Below are 18,129 nucleotides of genomic sequence, written 5' to 3'. Positions count from 1 at the left end.
CTGAATTTTTATAGCTTAAATCAGTGGAATGACTTGCCTCCAGAAGCTGTGGGTACTCCAACACTGGAGGTTTTTAAAGAAGATATTGGACAACCATTTGTTTGAAATGGTATAAGTTTTTCTGCTTGAGAAGGGAGTTGGAATAGAAGACCTCCAAGGTCTCTTTTAACAATGTTATTCTGTTATCTGGTATTTGAAATCTGGTAGCCTGACATGAGTAATGCGATCTCATAAGGAGCAATTGTTTCTGCCTTGACAAATGGAAAAATAACTGGCTTTCAGAATGATGAAAGGTGACTTGTACTGTACTTAAAACTTTTACTTTAGGCTGGAGAGAGCTAATATGTTTTAAGACATCTGAAGAGGATTGATTGGCTTAGCACAGTGATGGCGAACCTTTTAGAGACTGAGTGCCCAAACTGCAATCCAAAACCTACTTATGCATCGTCGAGTGCCGGGCGGGTATGGCCCATTGGGTGGGCGTGGCCCATTGGGTGGGCATGGCTGTGGTGGTAACGGCAGACTGGGTGGGACTAAAAAGTTCAATCAATCAATTCCAACTTTGCAAGATCTTTTTTTTCCCATGAGAAGTTGAAATTGACTGATTGAACTTTTTTTTTTTTTTTTTTTTTGCACACAGCGGCGGAGGCCTAAAGTGAAAAAGGTTTTATAAAACCCAGCTGAAGGCCTAGGACTTGGGCAATGGTGTGCGTGCCCACAGAAAGGGCTCTGAGTGCCGCCTCTGGCACCCGTGCCATAGGTTCGCCACCACTGGCTTAGCACTACTTCTTTTTTGCCTAAACTATGATTGTTTCTAGTCTGCAATCTTCTGAAAACTAAACTAAATTATTATTAAATAATATGACCGGCCAACAGCTGAATGAGTATTCAGACCATATGCAATGATGTTTTTATCACAGGCATTCCACTGTGAAAAATTAAACTTGACTTTGAAAAAGGTTGGCTTCATTTTGAACCTCTTAGAAGTCAGCAGTCTGATTTAGACCCAAAGTATAAAATATTGGTTCTGCCAATTATGAACTCATTTCAGTAAAGATCAAATCGTGGTCATATATTCTTGTTTTACATTCACACTGAATTTGAAAACTGCAGGTTTTTTAAAACATGAAGCATAACAGGAAAGCTTGGTTAATTAAAAGTAAACAATGGAAGTTTCAGATGACTTGATTTGGAAAATTTTATAGTAATTTTAACTATTCTTATCTAATATCTACTAAGACAATACAATATTCCAAAAAATAAAACTGAAGGACTAAAGCAAATGTAAATTTCCAAACATACAGTATTTCTTTCCTTTCTTCAATTACAGCTTCCCACTGAGTCTATAGGCATTTCTCGAGGAGTGGGGTGAGGTTTGCATTAGCTTGGCAGCATCTCCTTACCTGTGATCCCATGAGGCTAAGTAGTGATGGAAAAGTAAATTGATTTCATTCTGGTTCAGCTGCAGGTCAATTAAATAGCAGACATGAGGGTGTGTTTTTTTGTTTTTTGAAATATTGATATCCATGTAAACATCTCTACATATGCAGAAACATAATTTGGAATAATGACTTGGATGTGGAAGTGAAACTGCCTTTCCCTTTTGCATGAAGTTAGAGAATGTTTATTAGTCCACCACTCTAAGATGGTGCAATGACTGAAAGCTATCTCTTTCTTCTTGTTCTCAGTGCTTAAAAGCTGAGTTAAAGTTAAGACAATTAGGGATCATCTTCATGCTGGTTTTGAGGAAGGTGACGTAGAAGTAGCTCTGTGATATGTCCTGGGATTCTGTTCCTGTGCTTTCAGCAGAAAAAGGTTTTCTGTTTCTTGGTGGCTTTCAAAAATTGTCTTCTTTATGCGGCTCATTGGGGTAGGGAGATCTTTACTTTCATTTTCTTCCATGCTAATTGAGATTGGTGTTTCCTCTTCCTTATGATAGCTGTTTCTGATGGCTGATTAGCCTGGCAACAGGAAAGAGAGGATAGGGCTCTGTTGGTCATCCTTTGTTACATGGACCCAGTGGGAAGGGTGCCTACCAACATGTCTACCACTTGTCCATATTTTGGAAGCTTCTAAAGTCAGCGCTATTTTAAAGTACCTTCACCTAATTTTACCATGCCATGTCTAACTTGTTTATTGCTTGTATTCTTATATTTGGTTGGTGGTTTTATTATTGTTTTTCAGAAGTTTGTAACCAGAATATTTCACTTGTTTTTTATAGTCTACGTAATCCAACAAGTCTCTTGGATTATGAAAAATAGATGATAGATGATAGATAGATAGATAGATAGATAGATAGATAGATAGATAGATAGATAGATAGATAGATAGAATAAAAATTCATCATATACTGTAGTTTAAAGGCAATTTTGGGACTGGTGATGTGATGTGTATTAACTATCTAATTTGCAAAACAAATGCTTTTCATCAAACAAGTATTATTCAGACTGAACTGTGAGACAAATTCATCGAAGGGCCTTGTTAATGAAATGTGGACAACAGAATAACTGATTAAGAAACAGCAACTGTTGGCTGATTACATTGCAGTTGTTTTGACCTTCCCAGATCTGTCCATTCTACAATAGCTTTGTATCTTTATTCTGTGTCATTAACACTTTTAACAGTTAAAAAGAAAGACTGTTTTCTTGACAAATTCTCAGGGATTATTGAAGCTAAGAGATAAATATATATTTTAAAGTTTGCACTGGGTTATACTAGAAGAGTATTCAGAGTAAAACCAATAATGATTTTAAACCAAATAAGAGGATTGGGCTCTTCAAAACTGATTAAGAAAACATGTTTTAAGAATTATGTTCATATATTAAAATGTAGTAACTTTAAAGGTAAATAACAGTGGTATAGATATACATTATAGCTTACATTTTTGCTATAAATCTGAAGAATTCTTCTGTATCTGATAATTCTGCATTCACGCTGCTGTCATACAGCTCTTGAGAATCACCACCTTAATTTGAGAGTCAGGAAAAATAATTTAACTGGATTTAATGAAAGCATGTAGCCTTACAAATAGCTTAGAGACATTCTAGAAAAGAAAGAGGGGAGCATTGTTTAACTTGTCTCTATCTGCTTTAATACATAAAATGTCACAATTTCCTCAAGTGAAGCTCTGGATCTAACTGCTAATCTTTGATGATTATTTATTACTGCATTATTTTATGAAGATTAATTCTATGGCTACAGAAAATCAGGTGGACTTCACCAGACCAACCAATGCTCTTGATCTAATCTTCTTTAAAATTGTCAGGGCATTATTAGATATAATGTAATCTTTCCAGATTAATACCAGCGCACTTGAAGATATTACTCTTCTCAAAGAGAATTCAGATGCTTTAAAAATTACAAATAGTACCGTAATTCTTTTCAGTTAAAGTAACAAAATACTTTATGAAAGCAGACTGAATTTCAGCAATATACTGTTGCTTCCAAGGAAAGGCTGATAGAGGCTGGGTGGGCAAAAAAGACACACATGGCTGCTACCTCATTTTACTGGGTCCAGAGTATCACACTCAATTAAAAATTCTGTCTTTGATAATTAAGGCAGAGATGGGACTCAGAGGAATTCAATAAGGTAGTTTTGACTGTGACTTTGCTCCAGATATGTTAGAATACAGATTTTGGAACTCCAGTCAGCATATACATTGAAAATTTTGGGCTGTAATCTTAAAACATATGAACAATATGTTTTAAGATTACAATGGAGAAGTCTGCTTTAAGCAGAATAGGAGTAACATTCCCCGTGATCTTTCAGTCTCTATTTGATTATGTCTCTGGAACTATGATTCTGAGCCACTATTTTTATAGACAATTAAATGTCTGTGTATTACAGGTAGTCCTCAATTTATGACAAGTCAGTAATTATTCAAAGTTATGACAGACCTCCCCAGAGCTACTTATGTCTCACTTTTGAAGTTACTATGACCCCACTCCCTGTGGTCACCTGATCACATTTTGAGTGCATGGCAACTAACTCATCTTTATAGCTGCAATGTCCCACACTCACTGGACCACATTTTTTGATGCTTTTTGCCAGTTTTAAAGTGTTTACTTCCATTTTCCAACAAAAAAAAAATGCATTGGAAGAATATATTTACTTAACAACTGTCATTTGCTTAACAAGCATGTTTTTCACTTAACAACTGCAACAAAAAATGTTGGAAACTTGGGTTTAGTCATGCGATGCCTTGACTGATAACCACAATGACTTACAACATAATTCCAAGCTCAATTACAGTTGTAAGTTGATGGTCAATTTTGGTCACCACATTCCAAACAAGATGTTGAGACTTTGGAAAAAGTGCAGAAAAGAGCAACTAAAATGATTAAAGGCCTGGAGACTAAAACATATGAAGAATGGTTGCAGGATTTGGGTATGGCCAGTCTAGAGAAAAGAAGGACTAGGGTGGACATGATAGCTGTATTCCAGTATTTGAGAAGCTGCCACAAGGAGGAGGGGGTCAATTTATTTTCCAAAGGACCAGAAAGCAAGACAAGAAACAATGGGTGGGAACTAATCAATGAGAGAAGCAAGCTAGAATTAAGGAGAAACTTCCTAACAGTGAGGACAATTAACCAGTGGAACAGCTTGCCTTTAGACATTGTGGATGCTTCATCATTGGATATTTTCAAGAGGAGACTGGACAGCCACTTGTCTGAAATAGTATAGGTTCTCCTGCTAGAGCAGGGGGCTGGACTAGAAGATCTCCAAGGTCCTTTCCAGCTCTATTCTGATTCTCATTCTGAAACCTCTTTTGAGTCAATCTAAATTTGTGATTCTGTGGACAATTGTGTATAGTCTTCTTGGCAATTGTTTAGAGTGGTTTATGTTGAATTCTTCTGGAATTTTTTTAATTTCTCAATCTATTTTACCATTCTTAGATTTCCTGGTGATCTCCCATGCGGATTATTAACAAGGCCTTTTTAGTCATTCATGACCAGTTAAGGGAAATTAGATAATGCTACCTAATGGGACACTTAACCACTTTTAACTTATTATGTGAACTTAGCAGTTCTATGGGCCGTTCTTATTTCTCATGGCTGATGAAGACAGAAAAGTGATAATAGCTAACATTGGAAAGTTATGTATCAGTAAATAAAATTCACTCAGCCAGGTAGGTACTTTAAAAATATTTAGAAAGGTTATCTGAGCAATGATCATAAAAAGAATAACTGATTAAAATAGATAAACTGAAAAGAGATCAAGGGGAGATTATTATTTGGGGGTGAGAGGCACTAGTCTCTCTGAGTCTCAAAGTTTATCAAACACAGTGCATCCCTTGAAAATGTAACATTTGTTTTCTCTCTTAAGATTTCTTCTTTGGATAGTCTGAAAAATAGATGTACTTTAAATTCTAACTTTTAATTTCTGTTATTGCCTTTTTAAAAAAGGATTTGGGGCAGGAAGAATAATTTCTCCAAAGGGTTAAACCGTTTATTTAAATAGGTTTGTTTATTATGTTGTAGTGCTTTGCTTGTTCTGCGAATTAATAAAAGATAAGCTAAAAGTTCATTTATAAGAGTATTAAAGGATAATTATGATGGAGTAAATGCAGAGGGTCAAAAAGCATTATCATGAATAGCTACATAATAGGAAACTAGCTAAAATATAACCAGTAGTGTATAGCAGCACCAGTACCAAACTTTGCATTCCATCAAATGGGTGTGGACCCTTCCTCTGACAGCATTTTAATTAAAAAGTGAGATATCTGAAAGTATCTGTTCATCCATAAAGGTAACTCAGCCTCAGCAACTTAAATTAAAGCTGAAGGCAGGATTGTAAATATGTGACCCCTTAATGTCAACAAAATAATAAAAAAGATTTGGTTAGGAAATCTGTTTCAATCAGATTAGAAGAAAAGTGGGTAAAGCTGATTACAAGCCCACTAAACATAGTATTTAAGCAGTATTTGTTGAGGAACAATAGCATTAATTCTACTTTAACAAGTATCAATAATGGGAACGAGTTATTAATGTGTAAATTTAGGTGTAGGGAAAGTGGAAGTGAATGGATCATATTCTTTCAACGTGATCTATTAGATGGATAAACTTTACTCAGGATTACAGTTGAGTGGATGGGGATGGAAAGCTAGACCACTGGCACTATTTAATATCTGTACCTTTAATTTTTTAAAAGTAGGCAATAATGTGTCTACGAACTCACTAACTTGGGGCCTTTTACATTTGTATTACAGCATCCATAATCCTCAGCTACTGTAATGACTGAGAATTTGCAGAATTGTACAATACGGTAGTCCAGTACATCTGTCAGGCACTATCTTGAAGAAAGCTGCAATACAATGCTGCTTTTTAGAATAGAATAGAATAGAATAGAATAGAATAGAATAGAATAGAATAGAATAGATCTTGGAGGTCTTCTAGTCCAGCCCCCTGCTCCAGCAGGCGAACCTATACCATTTCAGACAGGTGACTGCCTAGTCTCTTCTTAAAAACATCCAGTGATGGAGCACCCACGATTTCTGGTAGCAAGCTATTTCACTGGTTAATTGTCCTCATTGTTAGGAACTTTCTCAATTCCAGGTTGATCAGTTTCCAACCATTGTTTCTTGTCTTGCCCTCTGGTACTTTGGAGAATAGTTTGATGCCCTCTTCTTTGTGGCAGCCCCTCAAATATTGGAATACTGCTATCATGTCGTCTAGGGTGGGATTCAAATATGTGTTATCTGTGTGAATGCCGCTTCCGGAAGTCCATTCTGGGCCTGGGCAACTAAAAATTAGCTACCGGTTCTGCCGAAGTGGTGCGAACCAACTGAATCTCACCACTGATGTCGTCTCTGTTTCTTCTTTTCTTTAGACTAGCCAAACCCAAGTCCTGCAGCCGTTCTTCATATGTTTTAGTCCTCCAGGCCTTTGATCATTTTAGTTGCTCTTTTCTGAACTTTTTCCAAAGTCTCAACATCTTTTTTGTAGTATGGTGACCAAAATTGGTTGCAGTATTCCAGATGTGGTCTTAATAGCAGTGGTTCTCAACCTTTTTAATGCCATGACCCCCCAACCGTTCGTAAGTTGAGGATTACTCAACTGGTCGTAAGTCGAGGACTACTCAACTGGTGCAGCACCGTTTGCAGAATGGGACTTTTGGTGGGCTCAGCAGGGCAGAGACAGCCTGGACAATTCCTATTGGCTTTTGAAAGCCAATAGAATTAGACTCTATTCAAGAGAGTCTATTCTATTGGCTTTCAAAAGCCAATAGAATAAAAGGGAGTGGCACAGCTAAGGAAAAGGGGGAAAAAATGGCAGACTGCGTTGTTTGGCGACCCCCGTGAAATGGTCGTTCGACCCCAAATGGGGTCCCGACCCACAGGTTGAGAACCACTGCTTAATAGGGTTTTATAAAACAGTAATACTTTGCATGATCTTGATTCTATGCCTCTGTTTAAACAACCAAGGATTGTATTAGGTTTTTTGGCTGCTACCGCACACTGCTGGCTCATAGTCAAGTGATTGTCCTCTAGGACACCAAGGTCCCTCTCACAGTTACTATTTTTGAGCCAGGTCTCACCTAATCTGTACTTGTACCTTTGATTTTTCTTTTCTAAATGCAAAACTTTGCTTTTCTCCACATTAAAATTCATTTTGTTTAATATCCACATTAAAATTCATTTTGTTTAATCTCTGTACCTTTAATTTTTTAAAAGTAGGCAATAATGTGTCTAGATCTTTTTGGATCCTGAGCTGGTCTTCTGAGGGGTTAGCTATTCCTGCCAGTTTAGTGTCATTTGCAAATTTGGTGAGTTCCCCTTCTATTTCCTCATTTATTTATTTATTTATTTATTTATTTATGAGACTTATATACTGCTTTAAGTGCAAGCACTCTCTAAGCGGTGTACAGCAGTAAGCAATGTGTGTATATATATATATATATATATATATATATATATATATATATATATATATATATATATATATATATATATATATATATTGTTTTCTGAGGTTTTCGCGGGTATTTGTATGTAGGTCTTTGGTTGTTCGGGTTTTCTCCCAGTAAAATTGGAAGTGTCTTGGCAACGTTTCGACGAAGTCCCATTCGTCATCTTCAGGCTGGTGTTTTCAGCTTCGTGCTTTGAGCAGCAATGTGTGGTCTTAGCTGTTTCTTCCTTTTAACTGCCAGTGGGGGTATGAACTGATTGGGTGGGAGCTTGGCTGTGTTCTGATTGGGTGGAGGTGTGTTCTGAATGGTTAGGGGCTTGGCTGTGCTCTGATTGGCTGGGGGAGTGTTCTGTTTGGTTGTGCTCAGGTTAGTCTGAGTTGCAGAGGGGTTTAAGATTTTGGGCTGCCTTGCTATTAACTCAGTCAAAAAAGAGGAACCAACATCTTCCCTGGTCCAACACCTTAAAGCCACAGGACATGAAATTGACTTTAAAAATACCAGAACCATTGCCAAAAGTGAACATTTTAATAACAGAATAATCAGAGAAGCCATCGAGATAGAAAAACGCCCACACAGCATGAACAAGCGAGATGATACCTCCCGCCTACCAGCCATTTGGAAACCCGCCCTTATTGACAAACGACTCCCTAACACAAAAAATGATACCAGACCCACACTCACAAAAACCACACAGGAGGTCACCACCACACATCCACGCAAAAAACAAACCCAAAGCCACACCGATGACGAGGCACGACCACAAACCAGAAGCCAGACCACAGCTGCATCATTAGCCATTTTAAACCCCTCCAATCCATACATGAACCAAACTGACACCCTCCATGAAGAGGAGACACAACCACGAACGAGAAGCCAAAAAATAGCAAGGCAGCCCAAAATCTTAAACCCCTCTGCAACTCAGACTAACCTGAGCACAACCAAACAGAACACTCCCCCAGCCAATCAGAGCACAGCCAAGCCCCTAATTTTCCAATCATCAGGTACTTTTGAAAAATATGGTGCAATGGTTCTGAGATAACATCTGCCAGTTCCTTCAGAACTCTGGGATGTAATCTGTTGGGTCCTGGTGATTTTACTCCTGGAGAGATATGAAGTAGACAAACACTATTATTTTGTGATGGGAGATGGCAATAAACAAAGAATGTTTATAAGCAAAATGAAATATTTTGATAAGTTTGGAAGAATTCAACAAATATGGATATTTTACAAGCAACAGTGTGAGGCATTGGGGCCAGGATGTTAATGGAGTTTGTTTGTGTATGCATGTGCATGTGTGTGTGAGAGAGGGAGAGATGGTTATGCTGTAGGAGGCTTTTATTCTCAGGTTGTTGGAGAGATTTTTAGGGTGCCTCAAGTTTTTCCCCAGCCCTTGATCACATAGGGTTGAGCACAGAGCAGAACAGTGGAGCTCTGGGGGGCTTCCTGCATAGCAGTGATGTTCCCAACTCTTGATTGTCTGCATCTAGTGCAGGCATCATTTAAAAATTATTACTGCCCAGTAGTTCTCCATTGGAACAACCACTCTGCTTGCCAGAACTCTACATTTGTCTTTTGAACCTGTTGCCTGTAGAAACTTTGCTTCCTGGAACCCATGGAGGCCGATAACCCCTATTTCGATTTTCCGACTTCTAGATTGTAACCTGACTATGCTTCTGGACCGGAACTGTTTGCATCTAAGAACTTGCAGACTTAGTTGCTCTGTGCATGACTTTGCACACACGCCCTCTTGCTGCCGCCTATATTTACTAAATTCTATGTAAAAGATCCTTGCATACATATTTTTCAATTTGTATGTATGTGCCCTAGGACAGGAAATCGTTTAAACTTGGGTTAGTTTGCATGACACAGGAGAAATTAACTGACCAGAGAGGGACAATTAGTTTAACATTAGAAGGAGCAGATCTGCCCGGAGCTGAATTTAAATATCTCTAAGGCTGGAACTAGTTAGCTGAGACTCGGAGCTTGCATAACATGCTTAAGGACATACCCCCTGGCCCAATTCAGTATATTATACAAAAAGAATCCATGTAAGGATTCTGTATGTCTATTTTTAATAATTTATAAAATGCAAGATAAAAATGAATGCAAATTAATAAAAGCAAAAAAATAAAAAAAAAGTGCAAAGAAAAAAAAATAAAAAGAAAAAAAAATATATAAAGAAATGACTTCCTCCTTCAAGACAAATACAATTTCAGTCATTTATTACTTTCTCTGACATTTCAACAAAATATCTTTTCTTCCTATCCTTATTTTTTATCTATAAATAAATCTTTAAAGCCTCTTCATTCAGACTTTATCAAGAAAATTTTATTAAGAGTTATCAGAAACAACACATATATTTTAATCTTAATCAAATAAACCCACTTTTTATTCTGTTTACTTCTAAGAATCTTGATCTCTCTTCAAACAGTGTCCTGCAAGCTAACATTTTATCCATTTATCTTTGTTTCCTCTGAGAAACTCCTGCAGAAGTTTAACACATCTATTTAGTAAATTACCATAAGAAAGCTACCCAAGTCACTCCTCTTAGTTATTATTTGTATATCCCCTTTATTTGGACATCAGCTGGTTTCATTTGTAAATACAGTGTAATTTCCACATTGTAGCTTGACATTTTAAAATCTATTTTCTGATCCACATTTAAAACAGCTTCAGTCTCTGTTTTATCCTGTAAAATCTGTTCCTCTTCCATAATTTCTTTTGAAACCATTTTTATAATACTGGACATTCTTAAGAATAATTTCTGAATGCAGTGTTCCAAAAGATCTTTGAATAATGAATATTACCATTCAGTATTAATCTTTTCATTTAATTATAACCTTTAATTTTCCTAGTTCCCTCTAGTCCAGGGGTCCCCAACTCTCGGACCGCAGCCTGTTTAAAACTGGGCCATACGAGTGATGAGCAAGCATGTGTGCACCTATGAAACTCAACCCACGCATGAGTGGAGGACACTTGAGCAGATGCCATTTGTGGAATGGAGTGGAGAGTGCTTGCATGCAAAGCTCCATTCATGCAAATGGAGCTTTGTGAGTGAGCACTCTCCGCTCGAGCAAGTGGAGTTTCATGCACAAGCACAAGAGCCCTCGGCTCAAGCACCCTCTGCTCACACCAATGGAGCTGTGTGCATGCTCCTATCACTCACTCACCCCCACCCCCACCTACTGGGCCGGGCCACCAAGGTGGAAAGGTTGGGGACAGCTGCTTTAGTCAACCTTCAAATCCCCTCTTAAGTTGGTTTAAATCAACAACACTTTCCCATGGGAAGGTTTCTTACAGTTAGTTTCAACATCTTCAAATATGTTTAGATTTTAAACAACCCACAAGTATCTGGCCTCTTAATCTATAATTTTCCCAAATCAATGTTCTGGTAACCCTTTCACTCTTTATTCTAAAATGTTATTTTAAGTCCTTAAACTTGCATGAAACTTCTTTCATCAAGGATAGAAGGAAACTTACCTGATGTAATGAAACTTGCCCTCTTGAAAATTCTTAACATCCAAATATCCATTAGCAAGCAATTTCCTAAACTGGATTAAGAAAGGAAGTATATGAAACCCAATAGTAAGTTTCTAAAGGAGAACATCCAGTTTTAGAGGTTTCCCTACTGCTAAAGTAAAGAACTGAAAACAGAATGTTGACATAACATACCCTGACAAATACAATTTTTAGCTGTGATTTGATAGAATACCATCATTTTGGAATACAATAAGACATTTTGATTGTTGAGTTTCCCATGTTTGCTTTATTATACAGTAAGCATCTGGCATTAGATAAAAAAAATCAAGCTGTTACCTGGGAAGTGCAAAACTGTCATCAGATTATAAGATGCTCCTATTTTTCAAAGGTCTTCAAAACAGTTCTTTTTACTGGATTAGAAAGGTAAAAGAAGTAGTCATTATCTGGACTTAGCAAAGAGAATCAATGTGATTATTTGAAGCTGCCTTTCTTGTGAATATGTAAAAACCAAGCTGTTGATGTCAGTTAGGGACAAAGACTAGAAAGGACATGAAGGATGAAATCTCCCACATAACAAAAGAAAACTGAGGGATCCTTGAATAATAAACATAGGAAGGCTCCAGCTTCACCCACCCAAGCACAATAAGAAAAATAGGAAGTATTTATTTAATTTAACAATTTAACCTTGTTTTAAATTAGTTTATTTGATTTATGGGAAAATCTTATTTGCTTTACCATTCAAGGCTTCTATGACTTATGAACTACAGCTATATTTATAAAAAGCAATTATTTGCAAATATAAAGTATAAACCAAGAAACCATAGTATTCAGATTATCATATTATTTTTTTAAGGAAACAATTCAAATACAACAGAATGGATTGAAATATAGAATATTGTGAATGAAAATGGAATTGAAGATTAGTTGCTGAATGTGATAGAAAAAATTATATGAAAATAAAGCATGTGGAAAAATAAAGGTGTGAAAATCCATTTATTAATTGGGGTCATATCACCATCAGTTCTGGCCACAGGCACAAGACTCCTTGTAAGCCCTGGTGTTCTTTGAAACCATTCCTTACTTCAGGGAGGGTTGAACGTATTTGATCAGTCTGTTTCTAACACAACCTTTGACTGAATAAGTGATACTATCAAAGTGCTGACCCAGAGACTAGTAGGGTCTAGATAGCTATAAATAATTTGAGGCTTAATCACAGCAAAATGGAGAGGCGCTAGGTTTATAAACAATCTCGAAGAGATACTGTTTCCCCATCCTATGTACCAGTTACCATCCCTCTTGGGTTAAGAGGCTTTATTCACAATCACTCATGTCTTAGTCATCTCTTCACAGTCACACATGTCTTAGTCATGTCTTGATTGGATTGCACTGTACATGGGACTGTATTTGAACATTCAGAAGATAGAATCATAATGTAACTAGAATTATCACTTCACATGATCTCAGTATTATATATCTATTGATGTAGCCCAAGATTGCATTCACTCTTTTGGTAATTTAAGCACATTGTTGGCTCGTATTTAATCAGTCATCTACCAAAAGATCAATATCCTTTTTGCAAGTATAACCATTGAGCCAGGTACTATCTATCTAGTGCTTGTGTATATAATTTTTCCTATTTACTGTAAGTACAAAGCCTTTATTTCTTGCAACTGAACTGCATTTGGAAAGTGTGCAATGTTCAAGTTAACAAGATCCTGTCTTCTGAGGTATTAGCAATCTTTCTCCACCACTAAGCTTGGTATTGCATGCAGATTTGCTGTGCATCTTTTATATCCCCTCCTAAAAAAATGTTGACTGGTGCTGGGCCCAGGGCAGAACTCTGAGCTTAACTTTCTTCATGTAGACATATATCTCTTAAGGCTCATGCACTGATGTAGCTGTCTAATCAACTGTGAACCCATCTGATAGTGGGACCATCCATTCCCTTTTGTTCCATTTTATCATAAACAAGGCAATGATCAACTTTATCAAATGCCTTACTGAAGTAAGTCTATGTTCAATAGCTACAGGTTACATTTACTTCATCCAGAATGCAGCTTTAAAAAGCTGCAACTTTGTATACTTGAATTGGCTTCTGAATGCAATTCTAGATGCTGGTTGTAAGCTTTAAAGCTTTTCATGGTTCAGGCCTGGTTATCTGTGAGACTGCCTTCTCCCAATAATATCTGCCTGTCCAATATGATTGATCGTGAGGGTTCATTCAGGTCACATCCCTCAGAGTCTGCCATCTCCATACTTGAAACATTCTTTTTCAAGTATGCCTGTGCCTTTCTCTCCCAGCTTTTAGAAAGCTGGTTGTCACAAGGCTAAGCTAGAATATTAAGATTGTTCCCTTTGACGAGGAACGTTTGAATTTTGATCTATTGAGTGTGGAATTTTTAAAATATTTTTCTTGCTTCCTATTAATTTGATCCATTCCTTTCATATTTCTATATTTGTTTTCAATCTGAATTTTCAAAAATGAGAATGAGAAAAGGAGGGTCTTTAAAATCATATGTGCATAACACGTGGCCTGCAAATTATTATTGTTGAACTCCGCAGTGTCCCTTATTAGTGATTAGGCTAGCCAAGATCTTGGAAGTTGTAGTTCAGCAACATCTAGAAATTTGCAAATATGTAGCCATGCCATATTTCAATTACCATCCATTTATTGACATTTTAGAGATCATAGAAGCTATCTGCAATTTGGTCTGGAAATAGGTGGAGCAGTAGATATTACAGTATAAGAAACTATAGGTAGTCCTTGATTCATAACCAGACTAGAATTTTGGTTGTTAAACAAGGTAGTCATTAACTAAATCACACACAATTATACAACCTTTTTTGCATGGTTGTTAAGTGAATCACTTGCAGTTGTTAATAATGTGGTGGTTAAACAAATTTGGCTTCCTTCCCCCATCGACTTTTGTTCTGACCGTATAGCTCTATGTAACCTCGTATAGCTCTATGTAACCCTAACTAGTGAGCATGTATCAGTATGTTAGAATATCTGGCAGTTATTGGGTTAAATGCTGGGTTTGTTGATGGGTCATTGGGAGGAGTTTCTAAAGGGCATTGGGAGACTTCCTGGACACAAGCCAGATTGGAATGTCTTTGTCTGAAAGAAGCATGGGCCATCAGATGTCACCCAATGAGCCTGCGCCGTTATAAAGATGGTATGGAAGAGAGCATCATTCTTTTACCTATAGGAATAGATAAAAGATGTATTTTCCAGAAGTAACAACCACAGCATGAATGCAAGTAATCTTTCTGATTGAAATATATCTATTGTTATGAAATCATTTCTATTGAGTTATCTATCTGACTTGATTTAAAAGAAGGCATTTTTAACTCAGAGTCAGAATAAGTTTGCTTGTCTGAAGCCAGCTGAGAAGGTCACAAATGGCAATGACATGATCCTAGGACATGACAACATCATAAATACATGCCAGTTGTCAAGTGCCTTAATTTTGTTCATGTGGATATCCTGCTATAGTTTTAAGTTACCTTTCCAGGGTAACTTCAAAAGGTTGCTAAATGAATGGTTGTAAATCGATGACTACCTGTATGTGAGCCAGCTGAAAATGAAAGTAAGTGCCTGATGCATTTTCAGAGATACTCTCGTTCATTGAAGACACTCTCATTTACAGAAAACTGGAAAAATGGGTATTTGTTTCTCTGCCTGCCTGTGGCTGTTTAGGTTTCTCTCCCTCCCAACAAAATACGGAGGGGCATGACATTCCTATATTACTAAAGACAACAACCTTTAAAACCTCCCCTTATTAAAATGAATGATGATAATCTTATACAAATATACTTTTATTCCGTTCCTGCCAATCCCCATATGGCACAAACCACCAGAATATGTTTCATTTCTCACTGAAATTAATGGCAGTTGTGTTTTTGCCTATTAATTTCAACAGGACTTGCAGAGGACAGATTCCTAGTGGCTTAGAGTCATCAACTCAGATATTTCTCTTATTCTCGGTACTGTTAATGGCATACAGAATCCGCTACATACTTAAGCCAGCTATCATATATGATCAACTGGAAATACTTTGCACCTGGGATCTGTGTTACTAGTGGCCACAGAGAGCAGGGCAATGATGTCATTCCCCCCCATTTCTTTGGATTGTGACTGATTCTCAGAGATTCCCTGCAGTTTTCTTGGCAAGGTTTTTCAGAAGTGGTTTGCCATTGCCTCCTTCTTAGGTGGAGATTAAGTGACCAGTTGAAAGTTATCCAGCTGGCTTTGTGTCAAATGGGACCAGAACTCATGGTCTCCTGTTTTCTAGCCTGACATCTTAACCATTACACCAAACTGACTCTTAATGATGTAGGGTTTCTGCCTGAGCAGGGGGTTGGATTCGATGACCTCCAAGGTCCCTTCCAACTGTATTATTATTATTATTATTATTATTATTATTATTATTATTATTATTATTATTAAGCCAGGCTATTTAATTGTTGCTTGTTTTAGAGGGGCTGGTGTGAGATTTCTGGCCACTTCTGGCTTCTTCTGAGGGCTTATCATACCTTCTTTATCTTCCAATAAAACATTGATGTGAAATTGTACGGCTTGATAACTGGTGATTTGCTGCCGAATTTCAGAAGCATGGCCCCAGAAAGTTCAGGGGGCTGCAAAATAGCTTTGTGAACTGTATGCAAACTATATAGGTTGCCTACCACTGCTTTAAATTATACCACCGTAATCTCTGAATCATGAAATTAGTCATTTCCAGGTGCTTCCTCAAGCCTTCTAGAAAGTTGCAATAATTGTCAATTAAGTTGAGTATTGGTAGATGTCCTTTCCTTCACTGGAGGCATTTATGACTATATGTTGGCCTTAAAAAACAGTTGCACTGTGAAGTACGTTTCTTGACCATCAGTGAACTAGAAGCCCACAGCAAAAAACAGATTGAAGACAGATTGCACAGATGATAAACTGGGGTGCTATGTAGATAGGGAGTGGCACCAAAGATGACATTTAAATATTCAGCATTAACTCAAGACATCTGTCACCATACACAGCAGTAAGTGGGCTTTGCTGATGCTTGGAACAGAAACAATATGTTCTGGTCCTCATAATCACTTTGGATTGGGGGGGGAATTCTACTTTTGCAGAGAATTCTTTTAGTGACTAGTATAAATCCGTATATTTTATTATAGCAATCCCAACACAAATCCTTTAATAAATGGAGTTGTTATTAATGTGCAGATGTTAAATAATAACAAAAAAGCAATAAACATGAATCCCTTAGTAATCTTGCTGATCCCAAATGATAAGAGCAAGAAATCAGAATAAATGCATACTGATTTTTATTATTATTTTACACATGCTTTATTTTTTCCCAAATTTCCCCCTTTATTTCTAAGTGGCTCAATTTGCAATTTCAAAAATTAACTTTTCAGTGTCTACTGAAGTACTGTATGTACATCTAAGTAAATCTACAATATCTATATGTATGTGAGTGAGCGATATGATATATACGATGTTAACAGGAAATGACAGCAATAAAACAGCATTGTAAATATGTCAGAAAACAAATCAGCTCCCAAAGCATTAAATAAAGTATACTTATTTGAATAAAAATGAAAAGATTTAGATAAGAAGAAGTCCAAATGGAAACTATGGATTTAGATGGATACGTTTAAAAGATTAAAAAGTTTTTGAATTAATCTAATCTAATTCTCCAAATATATTGTTCATATATAGTTTTGATTATACTGACCCAGGCTCTCATGCAGCAGAATGTTTTTTTTCTTTTGGTCTTGTGTGGGGATTTAATCCCAATTTGGAATAAAATCCTTTCAGTTGAAGGATGGGCAATTTTGGACAGGTGAGTCTCCTATTTTTTTAAACAGTTTTTAGTATGGTAGAGTAATCCACAATGACTGCAAGGACTTTATATACAGGCCATATATCTGGGCAGTTCTTTTGTTTTGGAGGAGGGAACTGGCATGTATGACTGTTTACTATATTAAGGCCAAAGGAAAATTCATGTGCCTTTTATTTAGTTTATTTATATTAAAACTATGGAGAATCATTCCTGTTTTGGGGCACTTACTTTGCTGTGGAAATCTAGCAGAGCATTTCAGCAAGCAATGACAGCCACAAAACTGGAGATCAAGAATAGGTCTACTGGATCTAGGACATAAAAATCTGGCTGACATCTAAATGGTAGCAAAAAGTTGTAGAAACACGTGCAACCCAGATCTAGTACCCTTAATCAAGGAACATATGCAATTTTCAGTATACTGTTTGCCTACATGTTATATAGAAATATATTCCTGTACAGTATTGTGGGAGTTCAATGGAACCTATTCCAAGGTACAATACGTTCATATAAGCGGTAAGATCTCATAACTCTCTCTGAAGTAAATACTTTAACCTCCCAAAAACAAGCAATAAATATGCTATTTATTATGCTATCGGAATAGAATTATAGGAGAAAAGCATCACAGGAACTCTGGAGAGGGTACAAGAACCTGTCAGTTCTTTTTTCCTTCAAAATAGTTGAAGTTGAAACTCCAATACTTTGGCCACCTAATGAGAAGGAAGGACTCACTGGAGAAAAGCCTAATGCTGGGAAAGATTGAGGGCAATAGAAGAATGGAACGACAGACAATGAGGTGGAAGGATGGAGTCACTGAAGCAGTAGGCATAAGCTTCAATGGACTCCAGAACATGGTAGAGGACAGGAAGGCATGGAAGAACGTTGTCCATGGCGTCGCGTGGG

The 18,129-nt window shown here is 37.0% G+C and overlaps 1 long non-coding RNA gene across 1 annotated transcript in view; it reads right to left on the bottom strand.

Moving 5' to 3' along the window:
• Positions 1–1,279: 1,279 nt before the first annotated feature.
• Positions 1,280–18,129, bottom strand: part of LOC120297842 — a 29,197-nt gene continuing 12,347 nt past the window's right edge. The window contains exons 3-6 of the long non-coding RNA XR_005553902.1: positions 11,726–11,799; positions 11,390–11,460; positions 2,881–2,965; positions 1,280–1,961 (exon numbers count right to left, since the gene is read on the bottom strand). This is a non-coding gene — a long non-coding RNA (uncharacterized LOC120297842). The remainder of the gene's footprint in view (positions 1,962–2,880; positions 2,966–11,389; positions 11,461–11,725; positions 11,800–18,129) is intronic.

Source organism: Crotalus tigris, unplaced genomic scaffold (assembly GCF_016545835.1).
Source record: "Crotalus tigris isolate CLP2741 ecotype Arizona unplaced genomic scaffold, ASM1654583v1 scf7180000023713.2527936, whole genome shotgun sequence".
Taxonomy (NCBI): domain Eukaryota; kingdom Metazoa; phylum Chordata; class Lepidosauria; order Squamata; family Viperidae; genus Crotalus; species Crotalus tigris.
The sequence above is the reverse complement of the archived record's forward strand: the minus strand, read 5'-3'. Positions and strand labels throughout refer to the sequence as shown.